This window comes from Strix uralensis, chromosome 4, assembly GCF_047716275.1.
Source record: "Strix uralensis isolate ZFMK-TIS-50842 chromosome 4, bStrUra1, whole genome shotgun sequence".
NCBI classification, from domain to species: domain Eukaryota; kingdom Metazoa; phylum Chordata; class Aves; order Strigiformes; family Strigidae; genus Strix; species Strix uralensis.
The window spans coordinates 3,698,583-3,722,950 of NC_133975.1; the positions used below are offsets into that span (position 1 = coordinate 3,698,583).

General features: G+C 53.2%; 1 protein-coding gene across 2 annotated transcripts in view; it reads right to left on the reverse strand.

The window, feature by feature from the left end:
- The window catches only part of RNF24 (ring finger protein 24), a 33,109-nt gene extending 32,818 nt beyond the window's left edge, over positions 1–291 (reverse strand). The window contains exon 1 of one of the 2 annotated variants that reach the window (XM_074865466.1): positions 249–291. The gene's annotated coding sequence lies outside the window, so the exon portion shown is untranslated. The remainder of the gene's footprint in view (positions 1–248) is intronic. The other variant, XM_074865469.1, reaches the window with a different exon arrangement.
- Between the last annotated feature and the right edge of the window lie 24,077 nt (positions 292–24,368).

The window sequence follows — 24,368 nt, forward strand, 5'->3', positions numbered from 1 at the left end:
ACAGAGCGGTGCACAGGGAGGGGAGCTCCTGTCCCACAGAGCAGCAGCGCGCAGGGAAGGGCCCTGCCCCACAGAGGGGCCGGAGGAAGGGCCCTGCCCCCCAGAACGAGTCAGAGGGAGGGGGCCCGGCCCCCCAGAACAAGGCAGAGGGGGGACCCTGCCCCACCGAGCGGTGCAGGGGGAGGGGGGTGCCCGGTCCTCCGGCCCCCCAGGGGGCCCCCGCCGCCCCGCGGCCGCCCCGCACTCACCCGCCGCTGTCCCGCCGAGGCTCGCGCCGCCCGCACTGCCCGGCGGCGGGGAGGGACCCGGATGGAGGCGGCCCCGCCCCGCCCCGCCCCGCCCCCGCCCGGCGCCGGGCACCGCCGCCGCTTCGTCGCCAGCACTGCGCATGCGCGAGCCGCGCTCCGGGGACGGGGCGACGGGGTGACGTCACGGCGGGGTGATGTCACGGCGGGGGGAGCCCGGAGGTGGGGGGGAGGCGGGGGGAGGTGCCATTAGCGGGTGGGAGAGGGGACAGGGGGTGGCCTGGGGACAGGGGTGACATGGGGATAGGGCGGCGATGGGGGGGGCAGGGGGAGCTGCAGTGGGGACGGGGGCTGTGGGGAGAGGGGGTGACAATAGGGACACGGAGATGCTGTGGGGACAGGAGGGGACAGTGGGGACAGGGAGATGGTGTGGGGACACTGGGGACAGGAGGGAACACTGGGGACAGGGAGATGGTTTGGGGACAGGAGGTGACAGTGGGGACAGGGAATGATGTAGTGGGGACAGGAGGTGACACTGGACAGGGAGATGGTGTGGGGACAGAAGGTGACTCTGGGAACAGGAGGTAACAGTGGGGATGGAGAGATGGTGTGGGGACAGGAGATGGCAGGACAGGGTGGCACCGAGGACAGGGAGATGATGTAGTGGGGACGTGAGGTGACATTGGGGACAGGGTGTGATGTATTGGGGACAGGAGGTGACTGTGGGGACATGAGGTGACACTGGGGACAGGGTGGCACTGAAGACAGGGGGATGATATACTGGGGACAGGAGGTGACACTGGGAACAGAGGATGATGTAGTGGGGACATGAGGTGACTGTGGGGACAGGGTGGCACTGGGGATGGGATGATGTAGTGAGGAAAGGTGACACTGAGGACAGGAGGTGACACTGGGGACTGGGTGGCACTGGGGTCAGGGGATGAAGTAGTGGGGACAGGAGGTGACACTGGACAGGGAGATGGTGTGGGGACAGGAGGTGACAGTGGGGACAGGGATGGGAGTGTTGGTGAAAATGGGGACAAGGCATGGCAGCGGGGACAGGCTGATGGTGGTGACAAGGAGGGTGACATGGGGGGTGGTGGCAATGGGGATGGGGTGGCGCAGAGGGGACAGGAGGTGACACCGGCAGAGCCCCGTCCCGCTCCGATTGGCTCCGCCAGCATCCGCACCAGGTGGCTGCACAGGGGGGGAGAAGGACCCGTCCCTGTCCCCATCCCCAGGGACTCGACATCACTTGCGAGAGAAATGACATCACTGCCCAGTGCTGGGACGTCAGCCGGCCGGTGTCACCTCACCGGGACACGCTCTTGTCCCGAGGACAACGCGTTTTCTCTGCAAAGACGATCGGGGCGGGCGGGAGGAGAGCGACCTCGCGCCTACACAGTGTGACCTCCGCGTCCCGGCGCCGCGGGGACCGAGTGACGTCCGGCGTGATGGCGGCGGGCACGCTGCGCGTCTGCACGTGTCACGTTGAGCTCAGGATCTCGGGGACGTCCGTGACTCATCTCGGCCTTATCAGAGCTCCTGGCGAGGGTTGAGGCGCTCGGGCGCGTCTGGAGGATGTTATTAATGAGCAAGGAGAGTCTTATCTTCCTCCTCCTCTCCCAGCTGGGCGGGCGAAGCCCGGCAAGGCCAGATCCGGCGGTGGCAAGGCAAGGAGAGGAGGCAGGGCTGTAATTAGCTGCGTGACTACGGTTCATCCGCAGTGTTTCCATCCCTCGGCCTCACATGCCGGGCGGTGAAATGGCCTTCGCCAGCGACGCGATGGTGGGAAACTCCTCCGGCAGCGGGGAGCGACGCCGCTTTCCTGCCTCGCCTCTCTCCAGGCTCTGCAGAGGGCCGAGACGAGGATCCCTGGGCGCTGCCGGAGCGTGAATTCATCCCTGCTGCCCCCTCATCTGCCCCGCCAGCGGAGGAGGGCAGCGGCGTGATGCCCTGACGAGGTGTCGTGGGAGGACGTGCAGCATCTTTGAAGACGACGCTGGTCCTGACCTCGGGATGCCAGAGCGATGAGACAAGGAGCCGGTTAGCTGGATGTTTTCACTGAGCGAAGCCGTCTTCCCGCTGTGGGAATCCCCACTTCGCATGGAAGGGATTTGCCTGAACACGCTCAAGCTGCCTTTAGCTGGGAGTCCTGGTGTCGACGAAGAGACTGCAGAGCCGGGGCCCCGCGGGGACCTGCAGCCAGCAGCTGACAGGATGAATTTGGGAAGCAAATGCACTTGGGGATCAGGTTCTGCCGTTCCTCCCACGCTGGCCAGCCCTCGGCACGCCGGGGCCAAGCCTGGAGCTGCAGCCGGTGGAGAGGAGCTGCTGGCTGCGCGTGCAGTCTTTGTCCTTGGCACACAGAGAAACATAGAACCATGGCATAGGTTGGGGTGGGAGAGAACTTAAAGATCATCTAGTTCCACTGCCACAGGCAGGGACACCTTCCACTAGCCCAGGTTGCCCAAAGCCCCGTCCAACCTGGCCTTGAACCCTTCCAGGGAGGGGGCAGCCACAGCTTCTCTGGGCAACCTGTGCCAGGGCCTCACCACCCTCACAGGGAAGAATTTCTTCCTTAGATCTCATCTAAATCTCCCTTCTGTTGGTTTAAAAGCGTTACCCCTTGTCCTATCCCTGATCAAGAGTCTCTCCCCCCTTTCCTGTAGCCCCTTTCAGTCCTGGGAGGCCGCTCTAAGGTCTCCCCGGAGCCTTCTCTTCTCCAGCTGAACCCCCCCAATTCTCTCAGCCTGTCCTCACAGGGGGGTGCTCCAGCCCCCCGAGCATCTTTTGCTTCTGGACATCAGCTGCCTGCAAGGGAGGGTGCCCAGGACAGTGGGGTGACCGTTGGGTCTCCCAGTTCCAGCACAGGGCTCCTGGACACTGCCCTACACCCAGGCTCTGCTGCCGGTTATAGCAAACAACTCCCTGTGATGTACCATCCTCCCTGCCTCAGTTTCCCCTTTGGGAAGCACTGCTGCCTCTGTGGGGACGTGGTTGAGAAAGTCGCCTTGGTGGGAGGGGAAGGATCAGATGAGCAGTGTTATGCCTGTGGGCTGGCAGTGTGAGGCTTGTGGGATGGGGGCACCCAAAAACTGGCTCATCTGGGGGAGCGGGGACACATCTCCGAGCTCTGATTCACCACCCCGACTGCGGAGGAAATCACACCGTTCACTTTCTCCCTGCTCCGTGCGCTGCTGCTAATAACACCCCGCTCTATGCATGAGAAGATCCAGTTTTTCCTATTCAATGAGCAAAGGCAGCTGAGATCCAGCATGGCTGCACCTTCTGGCAGAGAGATGGAGTGATAAGGGAGGGTGGGTCTGTCTTGTTGGGAAGGTGGAAGATGTCTCCTTTCTCCTCTCATTCCTCTCTGGGATGTTTTTGCTTTGTGATAATCCTCCATCCTCAGTCGTAGGAGGGCTCACAGGATGGTGGACCTCCACCATCTCCTTCCATCCCATTCCAAAGCTGCTTCTGCACTGCACAAGCATAGCCCCTGCTGGCAAAATGTGTAAAGCAGATGGAGGAGAGGCTGCCTTCTCCTGGGCAAGGGACCTCCTGCTCCTCTTACAACACACATGTTGCTCCTCTGCGCTGATCCAGCCTGTAGAGACCTCATCACTCTACAGCTCCCTGAAAGGACGTTGTAGAGAGGTTGGTGCTGGTCTCTTCTCACAGGTGATTAGTGACAGAACAAGAGGGAACGGCTTTAAACTGCAACAGGGGAGGGTCAGACTGGACATGAGGAAAAAATGTTTCCCAGAAAGAGTGGTCAGAGAGTGGAATAGGCTGCCCAGGGAGGGGGTGGAGTCCCCATCCCTGGGTGTGTTTAAGGGCCGTTTGGATGAGCTGTGGGGGGATGTGGGGTAGGGGAGAACTTTGTAGAGTCGGGCTGAGGGTTGGACTTGATGATCCCAAGGGGCTTTTCCAACTGGAATGATTCTGTGAATCTGTAGAGATACCCCACAGTCTTTATTCTGATTTGGGGGAGGAAGCAGAGGGGGTTGAGGACTTGTTATAGGAGCAGCTCGTGTTTGGGAAGCTCGTGGCATGTGAACAAAGCCAGCTGCAAAGCTCTCCTGCCAGCCCAATCCTGAGTTCAGGTGGTGCTGGACCACGAATGCAACAACAGATCTGTTGTCATCCCAAGAGAAATGGGGTGACAAGCCCAGGGACGGGACCTGTGTGTCCCTGTGAAGTGGGTGGAGGCTGGAGTGGTGGCAGCAGCCCTGACTCACCAGCTCCTGCAGCCTGCCAGGATCTCTTGCTCCTCTGAGGTTGCCGTGGGATGATCATGACCGTGGGACATGACAAGCTCAGCTCCGGTGGCATTTCAGCCTTGCTGGCGGGTGGTGGCAGAGTTTTGGGTTCCCTGTGGTGAGTTAGACCTACATCCACCCATGAAGCCCAAGGGAAGCCATGGGCTGCTCCAGGGGCCTGGTGGACCCAGTGTGGTCCCAATAGAGAAGTGAGCTGGGAGAACTCGATGAGGTACCTGCACTTTTGGTGCTCTCAAGCCCTCTGAAAACAAATGCTGATACCCAACTTTCTGCCACCCAAAGGCCCTCATTTGAGCAGAAAACCCAAAATTTGCCCAGCAGGGAGGTGAACACCAACCTCAGCAGGGCTTGGGTGTAATTTTCCCTATTTGGGTGAAAACCAATGAGGTGGCTATGGGGAGAGATGCCCTCCGATTGCCAGGATGGAGGAGATGATGGGAGGTGCAGCTCCATAGTGTTATCACTGCCCAGTGACATGTGGCCCCCCCAGAGCCCTTCCTGGCTGCAGCGGGGTTTTCACAGGGCTCATCAGGGGCTGATCCTTGGCTGAGGCCCTGAAGAAATGAGGCAGAAGAAGGTGTTAGTGGGTCTCACAGGAGGACTCTTGTTTGACCTTCCCTTCTCATCACTGAAAATGACCCTCTGGCTGCTTCCCCCAGGCTTTTCCCTGAGCTGTGTTACTGGGTGAGGTCTACGCTGCCGAAATCTCAGCCCTCAGCCCATCTTACCAGTGGTAGAAGATGTGGTGTGGGCTCAACTGTCAGCAGAAATGGGCTTTGGTCATCTTAGCATGTGTCAGTGGTAGAGAGGACATAAAAACAGCTTACCTGGACCGACTATCCCCATATCTTGTCTTTGCTGGTCAAGGGATCTCCAACTTGACCAGCCTAGCCAAGCTGATCATACAGGTGGTGTGGATGGGAGACCTGGTGGGCAGAGGAAGAGATGGGCTCCTGCAGATCATCCCCTTCTCTACTCCCAGCACCAATTGCTGTCAGGTCCTGGACACCTTCACAGTCCCAATGTTCTCCTCCAGCTTCTTTGCTGGAAACAATCTCCCCCCCTCTTCCCCTTTTTTCCTTCTTCATCCACCATGACCATTTGATCTCCCCATTCCTTGTCTCCTCTCCTCCCTCCTTTCACTCGAGGTCTATGGGGTGGCCGTGCTGGCCAATTCAAGAGGGATCATGGCCAGCAAAGGACACTTGGTGAACGTCAGGCATGGGCAGAGTGTGCCCATCCCATCTCTGCCTCCAAAGCAAGATGTGGGGAACCTCCCTCCCTCCAGCCCTGCTGCGGTTGTGTCGTTCAGCCGGTAGCACAGGCGTTGCTCCACGCTTGGGGGGCAGGATTGCTTTCTCAGACCTCTTCTCCACCCCTTTCACAGCGTCAGCAGGACTTTGATTTTGCCCCTTGCCAGACTGATGTGGAGCAGGGTGTAGCCGGGCAGACTCTTCCTCTTCCTTGTAGCAGGGCACGATTAGCCGGGAGCTTTGACTCATGAATGACTTTGTGAGTCAAGGAACAACACTGCTTTTGCAGGGCTTGCCCAAGGGTGACCCACCTCCTCAGTCCTTGCACCCACCCAGGGCAATCTTGCTCTGAGCATCACGTCCAGCCTAACGAGCGGAGCAGGTATTGCTCCTGGGTGGCAACCCAAACCCTGCGGCTCTTCCTCTCCGTCGATGTGCCGTGGGGCTCAGCTGCAGCGCAGGATCCTGCCAATCCAAATAGGAAAGGGGAATTCGGGTAATCACCGCTCGCATCCATGCTGGGAAGTAAATGGAGTTGGGGCCCATTTGCAGGTGCTCAGAGGTGGCACGGCACAGCCTGCATCTGCATGGGTCCATCCTCATCCTTCTGCTCTGCCCCAGTCCATGCTCAGAGCGTGCCAGGGAAAAACAAACAACCTGAACATCGCTGGGCAATGCTGAAAGCTTTAGCTGGGGGACAAATGTCTGTAGGGCTCGAAACTACAAGCAGGGACTGATCCTGCCAGGGGTGTCCAGCCCCTGGCTGTTTGGGGTGTCCGGCACAGCCTGGAGCTTGGCTTAGCACGGTCAGGACGCAGAGCTGATTGCTGTGGGTGTTTCCCTACTACTGAGGTCAGGAAAACTTTTCAAGTGCCTTCTTCCGGAGCAGTGACCGTTTGCTGGTGGATGCAGGTGGTTTCCTGAGACGTGAGAAAGCGCTCAGGAATTCCCATCAGGCAGGCAGACCCTCCCTCACCCCATGAACACCATTGGGCTCTGCCTGCACCTTCCTGCTCCGGGAAAAAGACCCTCATCGAGTCTGAGTGCCCTTGACCTGTGCAGGATCTGGCTTCGGCGCAAGGATAGACAGGCAGGGAAGGGCAGAGGATGGGTGGCAAATGGAGAAGTGGGTTCAGGTGGATGTGGCCCCAGTGATGGGCAGATTTGTGGAGGGGAGAGGGCAGAACTGCTCCTCACCCTTGGGGATGTATGGACTGTGGAGGGATGAGGAAGGAGAAGGACAAAGGAGGGGTGTCTTTGGAAAGAAAAAAAAATAAATCTATAAATAGTAAATGAGAAAGTTCCCTAAACGGCAGTTGAACCGGTTTGTCCGAGGTGGTGTGTGCATTGGCTGCGTGGTGACTAACGCATGGAAAATGCGATGGCCCGCTGCGTCGATGCTGCCAGGGCCACCACGGCCTTGTCCCATGGCCCTGTTGGGGATGGGGTGTTTGCCAACAGGGACCAAGCTGAGAACTGCCACACTCATTGCCTACAGGGACCGAACCAGAGTTGAGAGCTAAAGGAGGGGAACCAAATCCCCCTTTATCCCTCAGAAGTGCACCAAGCGCATCATCTCACCCTTAGAAGACACAGGCAGAGAGTGAAAACGGCCGGGTCTTTGGTTGCAACCTCCGTTCGTTCAACAAAATCCACCAAAACTGGACAGAACGGGCAAGGGACATGCACGCAAGGTGGGACGAGAGCTCCTCCTGGCTCAGAGCCACAGTCCATCTCTGCCAGCATCCGTCCGCTGACCGGGACCAAGGGGAGCCGCTCGGGAGGAATGCAAGGCAAGAGCCAAGCCAGGGTAATGCTTTCCACATTATATTCTCTCAGTTTCCGGCAATTTGCTGCTTCGGGACTTCCTGAGCCAGAGGTTGTATCCACATCTTTCTGTTTAACGGCTCTTGATGGACCTGTGGAGATGGGGTGATCACACGCGCAGTGTTTCCTTGGGAAAAAGAGTTCAAAAGTAGGAGCGAGCACTGGAGTAGGCACTTTTGTGCAGCCGTGGTTCAGCTCCAGGGTTGCTTTAAATATGCTTTAAATATAATAAATCCCATGCATACAGCGATGTAAAATCACCCTCCTCCTCTCTGCCGGGTGTAATGTGGAGCACTGAGCAGGATTCAGCCCCAGGGCTGGTGGATTTCCACATGAGGCTGCAATGCAAAACATCTGGAGAACATCAGCCATAAAGAGACAGGAATGCTCCAAACTAGGAATGGGTCCAAACTGCCCTTCGCAGACTCAGACAGTCACACACACACACACTGTCTCACCCCGAAGCTCTGCCAGGGCTTCGGTCAGGGTTTTGCTATAGGTGTATCCTGTCCAGAAGCGTTTGGGGGCTGCAGGTGGGATCCATCCCAGGCACATTTTTGGGGCACGCTTGGTCGCGAGACTATGCAGGAGCTGGAGTTTGCAGCTCCTGTGATCTGCTGCCTGCTCCGTCTCGCCAGCATCCCCCTGAGACTCGGAAGTTTCAGGGATTTTACACCCCTCCAAGCAGCTGTGTTGGACATAGAAGATGTTTCCCACCTTACCAAGAGCAGCCGCTTCCCTCTAACGCATCAATTTAGCCATAAGGTGGAGTGATGGACCAAAATTCATCACCACCCGGGGGGGTTTTGAGGGCAATTTGCACTTTGGATTTTTTTTTTTTTTTTTAGAAATAGGGGTCTTGCAGTCAAAGCAGGAGGAGGGAAGCAGAGAGCCCAGAGCATCTTTATTAAATAGTGTCCCTTCCTGAGATCGTTGTGGTGATGCCTCAGTTTGGGACCACACTGGATTAGCTAGGCTTGATTAAAAATTAGGCTGGGAAGAGCCTTGCAGGAGCATCTGCAGGAAGAGGGGTTCCTGGATAAAGCTGGGGACAACTTTTACATGGGAGATAATTTCCCATCAGGTGAAAATCGGAGGAGATGCCCTTGTGCATGGAAGTGGTGAGGTGTTACCTGGCTTGTGGTGTCAGGAAGAAGTCAGGACGCGGGTGGGTGGGGGTGCGGGATGTCCCCTGTCCCGTGGCAGGTCAATAGGAGATGGGGATGCTGCCATGTGGAAGAGACGAGTGAGTTTGGGAGGAATCAGAGGGCAGCTCATGCGATGGACAACATCAGGGTCTCTGGGTGTGGAGGGCCACCACTGCAACATCCAGCAGATGGGATGACCAGAGCTCTTCTAATCACTTAATGCTTTTGGGGCTGAGGACACTGAATTTGGGACCCAGCACACTCTTTCGGTGACCGTCCTGCCTCATGTGAAGAGTGGGCCCTGCACGGAGCAAGCTTTAGGTAGCAAACGCGTGTGCAGAGCAAGTAATCTCTATCCTGAATTAAATTTAAAAAAAAAAAAGAGGAAGATAAATCTCCTGGAGCCTCTGCAAGAAATGACATCTCCAGCCCCATTCTTCTAAGGGTCTCCCCTTAGAAGGCTGAGGGGAGACCTCATCACTCGCTACAACTACCTGAAGACATTGTAGAGAGGTTGGTGCTGGTCTCTTCTCACAGGGAATTAGTGATAGAACAAGAGGGAACAGCTTTAAACTGCAACAGGGGATGTTTAGACTGGGCATTAGGAAAAAATGTTTCCCAGCAAGAGTGGTCAGAGAGTGGAATAGGCTGCCCAGGGAGGGGGTGGAGTCCCCATCCCTGGGTGTGTTTAAGGGCCGTTTGGATGAGCTGTGGGGGGATGTGGGGTAGGGGAGAACTTTGTAGAGTCGGGCTGAGGGTTGGACTTGATGATCCCAAGGGGCTTTTCCAACCTGAATGATTCTGTGATTCTGTGATTCTCATGGCTACCACTGCCCCCAAGCCGGAGGGGCCAATTAACTTGCCTCTTCCACGTTTGAAAAAAATCTGGTGAAGTGGTCATCAAACGCCTGCTCTTGTTGTGTGCTGATGAGAGGCAGATGCTGCTCCTCTGAAGTTGCCTTTAAGTCGGGAGTGAGGAAAGTCCCCACCCTTCGTACCGAATGCAGATTTACCTCCTGCAAGTATGGGCAGAGCCGTGACTCCCAATAGCATCGCAAAGCCTTCCTGCGGAGCCGGCCGAGCCTGGTCGGGAGAGCGGGGAGAAGGAAATGCTGAATGCAGCAGCAGCAGAGGCCACCCAAAATGGCTCCGCTCCAATCCTTCCACCAACGCTCATCCCTCCTAAAGGTTTTTTTGGTGGTTTGTGGGTCTTGGCCTTTCTCAGAGCTGTTTGCCTTGTGGTTACGGGAAATTTTCCCTCTGTTTATAGGAAGATGCAGTCCCTGCCCTAAGCACCTTCCAGCTCTGTCTGCTCCCCTTCTCGGCGTGCGAGGAGGGATTGAATCCTGCCCACAGGTCATTTCTAACCGTTTTTTCTCTTGCTGAACCTCCTCATTGGACCTAGACACCAAAGCACCCTGCAAACATAGTGCTACGCTGGCACCAGCATAATGAGATGGTCACCCCGACTCTCTGAGCTGGGTTTCTCGGTCTGCCTTTAAACCCCAATGGGAGTTTGCAGCTCCCAGCACCATCATCACCCCCTTGCACCAAAACAAGTTGAGAAGGGACTTCCTGTGCCACCTGCAGACAACAGCTATGAGGCTGCTGCAAAGCTTCCCTGGCCCTGGCCAGCCATAGAGGGGAGCAGATTTTTTTGGGAGGTTGGCATCAGTGTCACACAGGGACTCAGAAATTTTTGTGATTGAGCTGGTGGGAAGTGGCAGAGCTGGGTTTGCAACATGAGCCTGGGGAGAGAAACCCAGACGTCTTGTTACCTTGTGCTGTGGGAAACGATCCCAAGTTGATCTCCCCTGAGCCATCCTGGCCCTGTAACGGGAGAAGGTTAGCTCCTCGCTGGGGATTAAAGCTGCTCGCGCGGCAGTAAATCAGCGTGCAATGACCCAGGTAGAAACTGCGATGGGTGAGGAGGGAGAGGTGGGATTCTCTGCTGAAGCTGTAATTAAGGCGGTTGTGCAAGGAGGGAGCAGATGAGGAGGTCGACATCCCTCTCTCTGCACAAGCTGGGCCAAGAAGATGCAAGATCCTGGCTGCATCCCAAAATCCTCTAATACTTGCAGAGAAACAACAGCTGGGAGCCCTCTGGCCAAGCTGCATCCCCATGCCTCAGTTTCCCCAGATATAAAATGTGGATGAAAACCCTTGAGAGGGATTTCCTTGCTCTTGGGTGGGCTTGGGGCTTCATAGGGTGATGGGGGCAGTGATTAAGGTGTTTTTCTCCTCTCTGCTATGAAATCCTCCTGCAAACACCTCTCCAGCAGAAGAAATCCCAGCCCAGAAGCACCTTTGCAAAATGGAAGTCATGCCAGGAAAGGGCTTCACCTCTCCTCCCCCCCCGCCCCCGACGTGCGGGTGGCAGGTCTTGTAGGGCAGGTGTGGCACCGGGACTCTCTCCATAAACCCTCTCTGCATTTACCCTCCGGATAAATGGGGAGACTGGAAGAACTGGTGCTTAGCAATTGGAGTAATTTCTGGGCATAGGGAAACCCAGCACGCCACACGTCCACCCCCGTGTGACCCTGCCTGTCACTGGGCTAATTGGGGAAGCAAGGCTTCACCAGATCTCTTCTTCCTGGGCAGTGCTGGGAGCAGCCCAGATAAGCTGTTGCCTGTGTCATGCTTGGTCCCGCCCCAGTGAGGTTTATTTCTGAGCCTCACAACATCCTGGAAATGAACTAATCCTCTTGTGATAGCTGGGGAAACTGAGGCACAGCCCACTGGGGTGACCTGTTCCCCCCTAAGACATCCAGCTTCGTAATGTTGCCCTTCTCAGGGCACTGAGTGATGGTCTTTCACATTGCCCTTGGGAATAGAGGGGGAAAAGATCAGCAGTTCCCATAGGAAATGTGTGGAACACCATCACATGGAGAGGAGAGAGCAGGAGGCCCTGGAAAACATATTGCAGCTCCCCAAAAATTGGAGAACTCAAGGTCAGAGCTTTGGCTTGAACTGAAGAGGATTATTACTTCTGCAGAGCAGGGCTGGGAGACCTGCAGCTCAACGCAGAGTTGTCCCGAGGCCTTGGGAGAGGCCAGTCTTGCTGGCTTGACCCAGAAAATTTGGGAGGTGTCCTCAGACTTTTGAGGCCAGCATTGGGCAGTCGTGTTGGGTAACCTCACTCAGCAGTTGGCCAAAGTCCATCCTGAACCACCGTCCTTGGGGGGGTCCAGAAGATGCTTGTCACCAGCTGTCCCACCAGGCCCAGGGAGAGCCCAGGAGGGCTCATAGTGCCCTTCAGCCAAGGGCTTTCCTGTGGGGTAGTGGGAATTTTTAAGCTGAGCATCTTTGGGATTATTTATGATGAATGGAGAAGGTTGGTCCTGTGGAGGAGACACCTGCCTCCATTCACGTAGCCGATGCCCTGTTTTGTGCATGGGTGAGGAGCACTTTGACCTGGGCAATGCTTCATATGCCTCTTGGCTGGATGCCTTTCCCATAAAACTGGGGTGCATCATGGCCAGCTGGCAAGCTGGTAGGGAGCTTTGACTCAGCTGAACTTGGCTCCAGCTCTGAAACTTCAACCCAGTCCGTTGTGAAAACCTACTCTTCTTGCTGAAAGGAATTTGCTGGATGAACCTCAGGTCTTGCTGTCTCTTTTTATAACTCTGTTTGGGTGGAGAAAGCTGAGCCACCACGTGAAAATCCCCACCGGAGAGAAAAGGGGTCCGGATGCTCAGTTAGATGATCCGTATGAGGGTGGCAGGGGACATCAAGCTGAGGTCCCCCTCTGAAGGCACCACGGGGTGGGAGACTGGCAGTGCTGATCTGTTCTGCTTCTGCTACCACCTGTCCCTGTTTATGGAGGGGGATGATCTCTTTGCCGGGGCCAGCAGCTCCCTCCATCCCTCCCGTGCCCGTGCCAGGCTGGAGGCCACCAGCATGGCCGCAAGGAGGGAGGCAGGGAGCGTGGAGCTGGAATCTGGGGGGTCTATTTCCATCCCTGCCCTTGACACAGTGCTGAACCCTGGACTCCCCCAGGTGTTATGCACACACTTAGCATCAAAATGATGTCGTCAGAGCCCTTAATTAGCAATGGGAAAGTGTTTCAGGGACACTGCGGGTGCATGTTTGCCACTGGGTCCCCCTCCCTGGGGCTGGGATACATCCTGGGAAGGGTGAGGTATCATCATGCCCCTCCAGCCCCCAAAAACACCCTTATTTGCATACCAAGATCTATTCGCATATTGAGATAACTAATTCTTCCCAGTGTCTTAGGAGGGGTATCCTGGTTGCTTTGCTCAAACCTGCCAGGAACTGAACATTTTCTTCTCTACTTGGAGCAAAACACTTGTGATACTGGGCAGTGAATCGTTCAGGATCACCCACTCTGTGGCCGCAGCAGGGCGATGCACACCCATGAATAAGGCACACACAGCCTCAAGTTTGATCACACTCAACCATGATCTTATTTTGAAACAACTGATGATGTTTTATTCCCTAACGAGTTCAAAGGACTCATCTCATTCTGCAGCTCAGCTTGGCTTTTATGCTTCCTCGTGAGGAGGAATATTTCTTCAAGCTGCGGCTCAGACAGGACATTTTTGGCATAATCGGACTTTTACTTTGGCATTCATCATTCCCAGACATTTGTTTGCTTTGAGAGTCCCCTGGAAAGTATGCTGGAGGAATGCTGGGGTCAAGGTGGCGGGCTGCCTCCATCTCCTCGGTTCGTCAGGCTCCCTGCAATCATGGCCCCATGGAGAGCCCAGAGGGTCATTGCTCTGGTCAAACCTTATGATGGTGGATGCAAGAAAACCACGGAGGTTTTCTCTGATGACAGGGCTCTGACTGTCCTGTAGTCACAAAAATTGGCAGGGGGGGACAGTAACATCTGGAAATGCACCAGGTAACTCATCAAAACAACCAACAACCCGTGTCCTGAGGGAACCAGGGAGCATGTGTGGGCTGATCCCCTGTGAAATCTCAGTTACCGGTGTCCGAAGGGGCTGCCTTTGCTTGGGATGTCAAGCGGAGCTGAGAGCCGGGGATTTTCAGCTTGTGATTTGGACTTGAGTGACGTGGGATGGGTGGTTTTGGCAGCCTCCCCCGTGCAGCCGGTTTCCAAAGGTGGATCTCTGTGGTTTCCAGCGTGCGGCGGGTGGCCTAGGACATTGCCATCCTCTAGTGGCTATATCCAGAAGCACAGCAGTGCTGGTGGGGTGGAGATGTCTCCGGAGCTGCAAGCGCCATGCAGGGCATGTGGCTTTCTCTGGGAAAGTGGGATTGTGGGGTTGGGAGGATCTCCACGGATGCTCCTCTCTCCTCTTCCTCCATCAGCAGCGAAGGTCGAGGACAGCTTTTCTTCCTGAAAAGGGCTCGGTGTCCACTGCCACTAGGCTTTGGAAACCTGTATTTAAAACTCTGCTTTGCTGGCGATGCTTTACTCAGGGACTGATGCTTTGCCCTGGTCCGTGTCGATAGGACAAGTGGGGCAGCTGAATTACCTGCTAAGTGTGGAGGCCGCAGCACTGCCCTGCAGAGTTTTTCAGTATATTTATCCCATATGCACAGACTCTGGAGAGAGACCTAAACCCAGGCTTTGCTGCGGGCTGGTCCGTGTACAAGTCCTCACGTCCAGACTGATGTCTGTAGCCGACACCAAGCTCCTTCATGGGCTACATGTCTTGGGTCTGGCTCTCCAAGGAGGGGTGGATTTGGGGGGCAGCTACTAACTCCATTCATCCAGCTAAATCCCTGTGGACTATCTGGAATGAGGAGCTGTGTTAGATATGAAAGTGAAAACTCTGTCTTTGGGAAATTTTTACCATTTGTAGGTTGTGGCCTTGGTGCCTCCCCCTCTTAGTTCAGCCCCATCTTCAAAGTGTTCTTGCCTTGAACCTACTACTTGGACCTACAACTCTGTGGAGGTTGTGTAGTGTTGAGGAGGACAGAAAAGACCCTTGTTTCCTCTTTCCCAGCAGGAGAAAGTGTGTTGGAAGCTGCTCCAGGGACAAGGAGTTGCTTAGTGAGGGATATAGGACCAGGGAGGAGGTCCCACGTGGAGGTCCTGTGGGCCAGGAGACAGTGTCACTGCAGGAGGGGTGTATCCATGGTCTGTCTGAGCAGCAGTGAGGTTAGCGTCTGGCCAAGGCACGGCGAGCTGGTTTATGTGGGAGATGGAGAAGAGGGAGATGGGGAGGTAAAAGGGGTAACTTCAGCATCCCTGTGTGGATGTGTGTGTCATGCTTGAAGGACCCCATGTTGGACTTTCAGGGATGGTGGAAGGACACCCCACTGCCTCTGTTCACCAGGTAGCCTGAGAAAACAGCTGGAGGGCTGCAAGTCAGCGTCTGGCTCTGGAAGGACCACATGCTTCTCCTGCTGAAGAAACAGATGATGGCCAAGCTGGGGAAGCCCTGGAGTTAGGAGGAGTGATGGACCAGTGACCGTAGCAACCTGAAGTCCAGCTTTGTTTTTTGGTCAAAACCAGGGTTCTACCAGGTTTCCCAGATCCATCAGAGTGCTGGGTCTTGCCCCCTTCCCATGCCTTGTGCTAGGCTGGAGGCACTGCTTTGTCATGGAGGGAGCACGTGGTGGGAAGCATCTTTGGAGGGTCCCATCTTGGGGGAGTGGAGCCGGTGGCTGTTGGGGTTCAGCAGTGAAGCCACGCTCTGCAGAGGAGACCAGGCAACTCAGTGCAGTGATGGGAGGCAGAATGGCAGGAGGAAGGGGACAGAAAAGAGATTTTCTTTAAAGCAAATAATTTTTTTTTTTTTAAAAAAAGGACCCAAAATGGGGCTAGGCCTTTGAATCGTGACAGTCCTATTTCCCCTGCCTGCCTTCCTCTCCCAGACGTGGTCCCTTCTCGCCGCAGGATTTCCTGCAGCGATGGATGCAGCTGTCCCAGTTACAACAGGCCTCCCCTCTGCTCACACACCAATGGAGAGGGATATAGAAATTGGGAGAAGAAGGGATGGGGGATTGACCACGTCTCCCTGCAGGCAATGATCATGCCCAGAGCTGTCGCTGCTTCTTCTGGCTCCTTGGTGGGAGATGCATGTTGCTGGATATACTTCAGATGTGCCTTTTGGTGTACTGGCCCTGCTTCTCTATCACTCCCCTGTGCAAGAGTACGAAGGTTTAGAATCTCACCTGATTCTTGAAGTTTGGTGCAAACTTGCAATATAGCTTGAAAATGTAGTGGAAATCCTACCTCTTCACACCAGAAACTGCTTTTTTGTTGTGTTGCATCTTGCACGAAGTGATCCTGGTCCGTGAAAGGATAGCTTAGGAACAAAAGCAATAAAATAAATTAATAGAAAAATTATTATAGCAACTAATTAAGAACAATACACCAGGATGATGTTGGCTGTTTTTTGGGTTCTCTGGTGCTTTTTCTTACTGCCCTGACTTGTGTGTGTGTTCACAGGAATACTGCATGAATAGATCTTCATGCAAGAAAAATGTCTGGTCCATTCAACTGCACAGAGGAGGTTGAAAAGATAGGACCTCATGGTTCTAAAGCAAGAAGACAGACCAAAAAAAAAAGCCCGAACGAGATACTTTAACAATCCAAGAATTCCTGAGTCAGTGTTCCTGAGGTCTGAATGTGCTGGTCTGTCGGTCTTCCTGATCCCAAATGAGATGTAAATGTTCTTGGCTAAAGCAGATTGTCAGATTGTTCACAGATTTTGCTGTATCTGCAATTCTGATGTTCTGTGGTTTTGATGGAAATCTGCTACCCTCCAGCTGTCTGTCGCTGGATTACAGTCTCCAACTGCAATTTTCACTGGAGCACCCGCTCTGGCGTGAGCAAGCCCAGAGCTCTGCAATGATGTTTCCACGTGTGTTCAAAGGCTGAGCTGGCTGGAAACCCCAGGTCAGTCTGTGCAATGTGGGAGAGCATCCTGGTGAGGCTTTTGGTGGTCTTAATACATACTGAGGGCTTGTGGGTCATGAGCCTGTTTTTCCCAGGACAGAGAGGACTGCTTTGTGCCTTTGGAGCAAGCTACCTCATTTGTGCAGTGTTGAATTAATTTGGTAGCACTGTCCCCTTGCTAGATCCCAAAGCATCTCTCTTATTTCAGGAGGGGACTTGTCTTTTGCTGAAGACACCATCTTCCACAGTCCAAGCGTTGAAAGGCCGTGTGTTAATACCCTGTGATTCTAGGTGCAGCTCAGAGAAGGCATCACCTTTGGGCACTCTGATGCTCCAGGAGCTTCTCATGGTCTGGAGAAGAACAAGGACTCCTGCAGATATCAGTGGAAAACTCTGAAACGAATTAGTTTGCATCCCCAGCCCTTCTCCCAGTGACATGACAACCGATGACACCAGTACCACAGGCTGCGGGACAGCTGTGAAGGACAGCCTGAAATGTGTCTGATGCCCATGGAGAAGGGCTGAGAGGATCTCCTCTGACTGGTTGTGCTCACAGGGCTTTATCTGGAGCATGTGAAGGGTACCCTGCCCTTTGACATGAGTGGGAAACGGGCTTCTCTGGTTTTTAACCATCCATCCATGCATCCATCCATGCATCCATGCATCCATCCATGCATCCATGCATCCATCCATCCATCCATCCATCCATCCATCCATCCATCCATCCATCCATCCATCCATCCATCCATCCATCCACTGACTCCTTTCTGGTGCCCCAGGGCAGCTCTATGTCAGTGGCTGGCAAGGTGCTGCCTGTCTAAAGGGAGAGCTGGTGTCTATCATTAACATGCTCCTTGTTTTCTATTATTATAAGACTTTGCCTTTAATTAATGATAACTCTGCCAGACTCTACTTTTTCTCCAGTCTGGCTGGCTGCCTTCAGGCTGAAATGTTTTTGGAAAATTACAGCTAAAATAGTTCAGCATTTTGCAAGAATGAGATTAGGCGGAAAAAAATGTTTTGCCCCTGTTGGGTGGGGAGGGAAACTTCCAGCTGTTTTGTGCAGCTGTTTTGTTCCTTGTGCATCAGAGGAGACCCTGAAAGTCGGAGGTGGGGAAGGTCCTTGCATTCACTGTTCCGGCAGTACTTGCCAAGGATGAGGTTCTGTCCTTGAGCAGATCTTGTCCTTGTCTGGCAGCAAATTTGCCTCCATTGGCCATGTGCCTGTTGCAAACTCCTCCTGGCATAACAAGGCTGCTCCTTCCTGCAATGCTCGGTCAGGAAAAAGGGAGAAAGGGCTGTAGGCAGCTGTCCTGAAGCTCTTTACATCCTTCTGAAATTCTTTTTCGGTCCCAGAGAAGTTTGTCATATGTGAATTTTATGGACCCAGTGCTCCCTCCCTCCCTAAGGCTCCATGCAGTAGAGGCAACATCGCTCTTTGGGGCAGTGCCCTAGGGCACCTGGGACATCCCTGTGGGGCTGGTAGATTTAGCAGAGGACCCTCAAGAGACTGGGGCTCTTCTGAAACAGCAGCTGGAGGCAGGTGGGATATCCCAATCCTACACAATTTGGACTCCTACACAATTTGACCAAGCCCTGGTGTCCTAACCCATCTCCTGTAGTAGTAGGATGGGACTATAATGCTGTACCAGATTAAGTACAGAGCCTGTGACCCCCACTAGAGCATCTGGTTCTTCATTTTATCTCCTCTTTTACTCTATAAAAACATTTTGCTTCTCATGCTGGGAGTGCTCAGCTATGTAGTTGCATCTCTGGTACATATGGAAAGTTCCAATGTGATTGCTCCGCTTGCTTTTCTTAAGAGATGCATCGACTCATCCAGAGGATTTTAAAAGATTAACAAAGCATGATCTTCCTTTGCTGGAACTGACCCCCAAAACATGAACCCGCAAAATCCCTCACCACTACCTTTGTGGAGATGGAGCAGGGGCTGCAAACCAGAGATGTCACCTAGAAACCCTCCATCCCCTTCTCTTCCTTCATCCAGAGGTGAAAGGCAGGTGGGGCTCCTAAAAAGTCTGGGTCTGGGTTAAACTTGACTTTGGCATTGCTTCGCTGTAGGGCAATGGCTCTTCCTTACCACGCTCTCTCCCACAGCATGGGACTGTGTTTGTGTGGAGAGGTGGAAAAGGAAAAGCTGGACTTGTTCCAGCCTCTTCATGCTCTGATGCGTGATTTGGGGCTGTTCATGCAAATTCTCCACCAATATGCCTACGTGGGGGTTCTGCCTTCCCAGACCTTGGCTAGAGGGAACCAGGATCCTGCTTCTACGCTGCTCACAAAACTCTTAATTAAATTTGCTCCATTTTTTATTTCTGCAGATGTTAACCTTGCCTTTTCTTTGAGCTGAATAGCTGTTGTTTCTGTTGGTTTTCATGGCACGTAGGAGAGGGTGTGAACACTGGCACGGGTTGCCCAGAGAGGTGGTAGATGCCCCATCCCTGGAAACATTCAAGGCCAGGTTGGATGGGGCTTTGAGCAACCTGATCTAGTTGAAGATGTCCCTGATCACTGCAGGGGGGTTGGACTAGATGACCGTTAATGGTCTCTTCCAACCCAAACCATACCGTGATTCTATGACTTCACCACGCTCCTGTCTTTGCGTGGCACTGTGGGTTGCACGGGGATGCTGGAAGACAAGGGAAAGGCTGAGACGTGCTGTGGCCATCCCTCCTGCTCCTCTGTCACAGGATATCTCCTGCGGCACATTTGGGTTGACCCTAAGTGGCTGTCCCTACACCCTCCATCACGAGGGGCTCGTGCTCTGTGGTGGGATGTGCAGGCAGCTGTGTAAATAACTGAGTTTTGCCTTCAGCTTACAATGAAAAATCAAAGGGAATTTTGGGGCTGAGTCAAACAAAGTACATAAACAGAAGACACCCCTCCACACTGAAAACAGAAACTAGAAAAAAAAAAAAAAAGGAAATATGTCCCAAACCAAGAGTTGTTTTGCTTTTGTTTCTAGCCTTAACTCTGTTTTGATTTAGTACTGCTGGTGTGATTAAGCTGGGGCAGATGTTGACTTTTCTGAACACCCCTCTGACTTTTGTGTATTTTTTCTTCTTTTTTTCATCTGGCCAGGGTCATTTGCCAAATTCATGAGTTCTTCTGGCCACTTAAATCCACATTTTTCAGTGGAAAAGTCAGTCTGAACCAGCCCCCATTACATTAGGGTGCAGTGGCTTGTGTAGGACACTCGTGTAGGCAAAGACTTGTAGTGCTGACTTAGAAGGATGTGCGTGTCTCTGTCATATCAGTCAGCCCCTTGAAGATGGTGACTGGAGCTTCTCCATGGCTCAGGTGTCCCTGGTGGGCAGCTACCTCCCACCCCAGAGCCTGCTGGGACAACCAGGCTTTGCGATTCATGTTCTTGATTGAAGCTATTTTGGTACCCTGTGAGGTGATTCATGTCACAGGGCCTGAGGAGCAACCTCCCTGTTCTCTTCAGATGGCCTTGATGAAAGAGGATTTGAGAGAAGGTTGCAATGGTGGGTCATGGGGTTTTACAATGATATTTCTGTGTTGCAGGATAATAAATACACCTGGGTAGCCTTGCCAATTTATAATAAGGTCTGGAAAAAAACATGATCATTTCAGTTTTGCAGCTGACGGGAAGGAAGGAAGGAAGAGGTTTTGGCAACAAGAGTGGTCTCCTGAAGTCTTGGCCATGGCATTTGACCTAACATTAATTAGGACTGGGTCTTCCTTTGACAAGAGGAACAAAATCCTTAGACGTTACTTGACTTGACTCAGACTTGGCTGAGATGTGGATCTTGGGTCTTGGTTTTTTGGAAGTGAATGATTGTGAGGGTCACAGAGTCATAGAATCACAGAAACATTTAGGTTGGAAAGGAGCTTTAAGATCGAGTCCAACCGTTAACCCAACACTGCCAAGGCCACCACTAAACCATGTCCCTAAGCGCCACATCTACACGTCTTTTAAGTACCCCCGGAGATGGTGACTCCACCACTGCCCTGGGCAGCCTGTTCCAGTGCTTGACAACCCTTTCAGGGAAGAAATTTTTCCTAATATCCAATCTAAACTTCTCCTGGTGCAACTTGAGGTCTTTTCCTCTTGTCTTATTGCTTTTTACTTGGGAAAAGAGACCGACCCCCACCTGGCTACAACCTCCTTTCAGGCAGTTGTAGAGGGCGATGAGGTCTCCCCTCAGCCTCCTCTTCTCCACACTAAACCCCCCCAGTTCCCTCAGCCGCTCCCCATCAGACCTGTGCTCCAGACCCTGCACCAGCTCCGTTGCCCTTCTCTGGACACGCTCGAGTCATTCAGTGGCCTTTTTGGAGTGAGGGGCCCAAAACTGAACCCACTCATCGAGGTGTGGCCTCACCAGTGCTGATCCCTTCCCTAGTCCTGCTGGCCATGCTATTTCTGATACTGGTCCTTCAGATTCTCCTTGTTCTTTGCCTATCTGTCCTTCTTCACCATCTCTTTTCAGAGTGCCTTGTGAGAGCTGAGTCATTAAGCTTCGTAATACCTAGATGTTAATGCAAAGGTGATTATTGCACCCTGGCAGCCCATCTGAGAGGGGACACCTGACCACGCAGCTGTACCCCACACCACTGTGCCATATTTCGACTGTTACATAACCCTTGGAAATTGTAGCAGGATCTGAAGGAGGATGGAGGTAACTGCACTTTGGAAAGGTACCAGGAGCTCACGGTTAACGACATAGCCCTTACCAAAAATGCTGGAAGGTCACTAATAACAAAGATGTGATGGGATCTTGGCTTGATTTGCCATGGAAGGCAGGACCTCCAGCAGTTCAGCAACTTTGTTTTCCTATCCCAAGAGGGTTAGGGTCCAGAGCGCATCGCCTGTAAGGAAAGGCGAAAGGCGTTAAAGCATAGCTACAAAGACCATTGCCCACCCCATGGGCTCTCACCAGGGTGGGTCCAACCCCAAACTCTGCTGAGCCCACTGGAGCTTTGAGTAAATTCATATCCAGACGTGGATCTCCATCTTTTTCTCTCTTGGCTTTATCAATATGATATGGCAGTTGGACTAGATGATCATTGTAGGTCCCTTCCGACTGAAATATTCTGGTCTATTCATTTCTGATACTCGGGTAGAAACATGCTGGCAGTTTATGACATCTGGAGGCAGGTCTGAGCACTTTCCTTGGACCACATCCAGGTGCCAAATCCCTGCCTGCTGGCAGCTCTAGCCCTCCCTCAGGAATTTGTGCCTTTCAGCTCTTTCTCTACATCACAATGTACTACCAGCTCTGTTGGCCAGGAAAGGGTAGGAGAAGATGCTTTCTCCTGCTGTTTTCTGAGCCAGCAGAAGGGACAGAATAAACGGACACTTTCTGCTCCTGGATGGTTTCTCCAGGTTTGTACAAATTATTCGAGTTCGCCAGGTTTGCCTTTAACAGGTGCTCTGAAATGCTGATATTGAAGGGGGAAAAGCCAACAGGATGGTGTTCAGTCTCGTGCCGCGAGTGGTCACTATAACCCATAATAAGCTCAAGGTCTTTAGGTGCAGGACATGGTGGCAATGTGCCAGGGAGTGGAAGGAGGTGGAGAAGGCTTGTTGTGGCCTCCTCTTTCCTCCAGCTCTGCTCTCCCCGGGCTGTCCCATCATGTTTCAGGCTTCTCAGGAGAAGTAAAGTGATGGGAAATGTGGAAAAAGAGTAGGACAGCAGCAGATGAGCAGAGGAGCCATGGCTGATGTGAGGCAATCTAGTGGAAAGGCTGAAACCAAAACCATGTCTGGAGAGGACCCTGCCAGCACACCCAGCTGCCTGCCAGCCAGAAATGTGAGGTGTGGGACAACGGCATGGGAAAAAGGCACCGGTCTGTTGGATATAGCTCTGACAGAGAGGGAAACTGAGGCAAGGTGCCCTGAATTGCTGGGTGGTTTTTGCTGGGTGTTTTGCTTCTTCTGCAAAGTATTGCTTGGTCAGGGTGTTCCCAGGGAAAATTCCCTCCCAGGCTTTGGGTTGGGGCTTGCTGCAGGGTTAGCGGGAGCCCACAGGGATTTAAATAAACCCCACATACTCCAACAAGAGCAGGGTGTGCAGCTTCCCAGCTCTGCGAGCTGTTCTCAGCAGGATCTGCACAAAGTAGACGTTGCATGATTCACTTTCCAGGATCTCTCTTTAGGCAAAATCGACAAAGCTTTGGGGCAGTGGGAGCAGGTAGCACTTCACCTGCAGAAGAAAATGACCCAGACACATGGCTGAGATTTTTCTTTCATGCAACCAGATCAGAGTATGCCCTCACAGCCCAAGTATATCTGGGCTCTTGTTCACACTGCCGGGTAAACAGGATGTTGATATAATTAGCTTTCCTGTCATCAACCCTATAGTAGCTGTGGAGTGGAAAAAACCCTCTTGGCAGTGTTGGGCCATTTCGTTATGGAAAGATCCAGTGTCTGATTTCAGTCCCCTTGTTCCTTCTCCTTGAAAGCTGCAGGTGGGAGGTCCCAGAGGTCTCCTGCTTCACCTCTTTAACACTTTGCCTTCCTCCCCATGCCCGTTTGAACCCGGGAGGTGGGAGAAACGACACTTGGAGCTTGGCACAGGGAAAAAAAATATTGGCTTGGAACATGATTTCTGAGAGGGTGGCTTTGGGCAGTACTGGGCTCCCTATGGAGAGCATCTCTGCCATGTGATGAGCTGCCTCCAGCCTCTGCTGCTGCTGGAGAGAAGGTGGATACTTGTGGGACAGAGGAGGAGACCTACTCACCCATTGCCAAGGATTTATATGGGATGTAGGGATGGTGGGAACAAGGGGCCCTGAAAACACCCCTGATCTGGGAAGAAAATGGTCTGTGTGTCCTAAAGGAAAGGTTGAGCTTTGAATCCCTCTCCCGGGGAGGTAGAACACCCCAAACTGTTAGTACAATAACTACCACAAACACAAGAATCATTGAAATCTGAAATAAAACAGCAAAACTGAACCAAAAAACATCCCTCCCCTCCAATGTTGCGTTTTAGGAGGATGCAAATGGGTGGATTGCAGAAAATCAAACCTTCCCCAACTCCCCTGAGCTGGGAAAGGCAGTGTATCCTGCCAAGATACATATCTATACATTCTGTGATTTTTTGGGGGAAGGAAGATAAGATCTGTCCAAATATTCTTGATTGGCTGAATCCTGGAGGCAGTGGGCAAGACCCTGTACTGGGAAGGGTTGCAGACACGTGGGTATGTGCGCACGGCTTCCCAGTTATGTTCTTGGCTTGTGGCTAGACTGGGGTGGGGAAGGGACAAAACGAAGCAGGATGAAAGCTCCTGGGTGGCCCAAAAACTCCCTTTGCGCCAGGAAGAAACGTCCCAACCTGTGACACGAAACTGAGTGGAGGCTGGTTGGTTTTAAGCCCTGCAGGGCTTTACTTGCACGGGAAGCATGGTGTGGTGGGGAAGGGACTGATGCGAGCCAGCGTCTCACCTGGATGTGGAGTGAGGAGGCTGGGACCTGGGGTGAGCTCTGAGATCCCTCAGTTTCTGTACAAAGATTGGGTTTCAAAGGATTTACTGCCCTCAGACCTGCTCCTTACATGACTTCTTGTGGGAGCACCACGTTGCTATAAGCATGATGATGTGTCTTGCCTAGGTAAGGATGCACTGCATGGGCGTAAGCACATTTCTTCTTGGGCAGTGACATCTTTATGAGGGGAACCATAGTGCTAAATTGATGCAACTCTCAGCCCACCTGTGCTGGTAGTGAAGAGGGTCTTGCTCAAGATCATGCTCTGCCATCTTCCCCATTACCAGCACGTAAATGT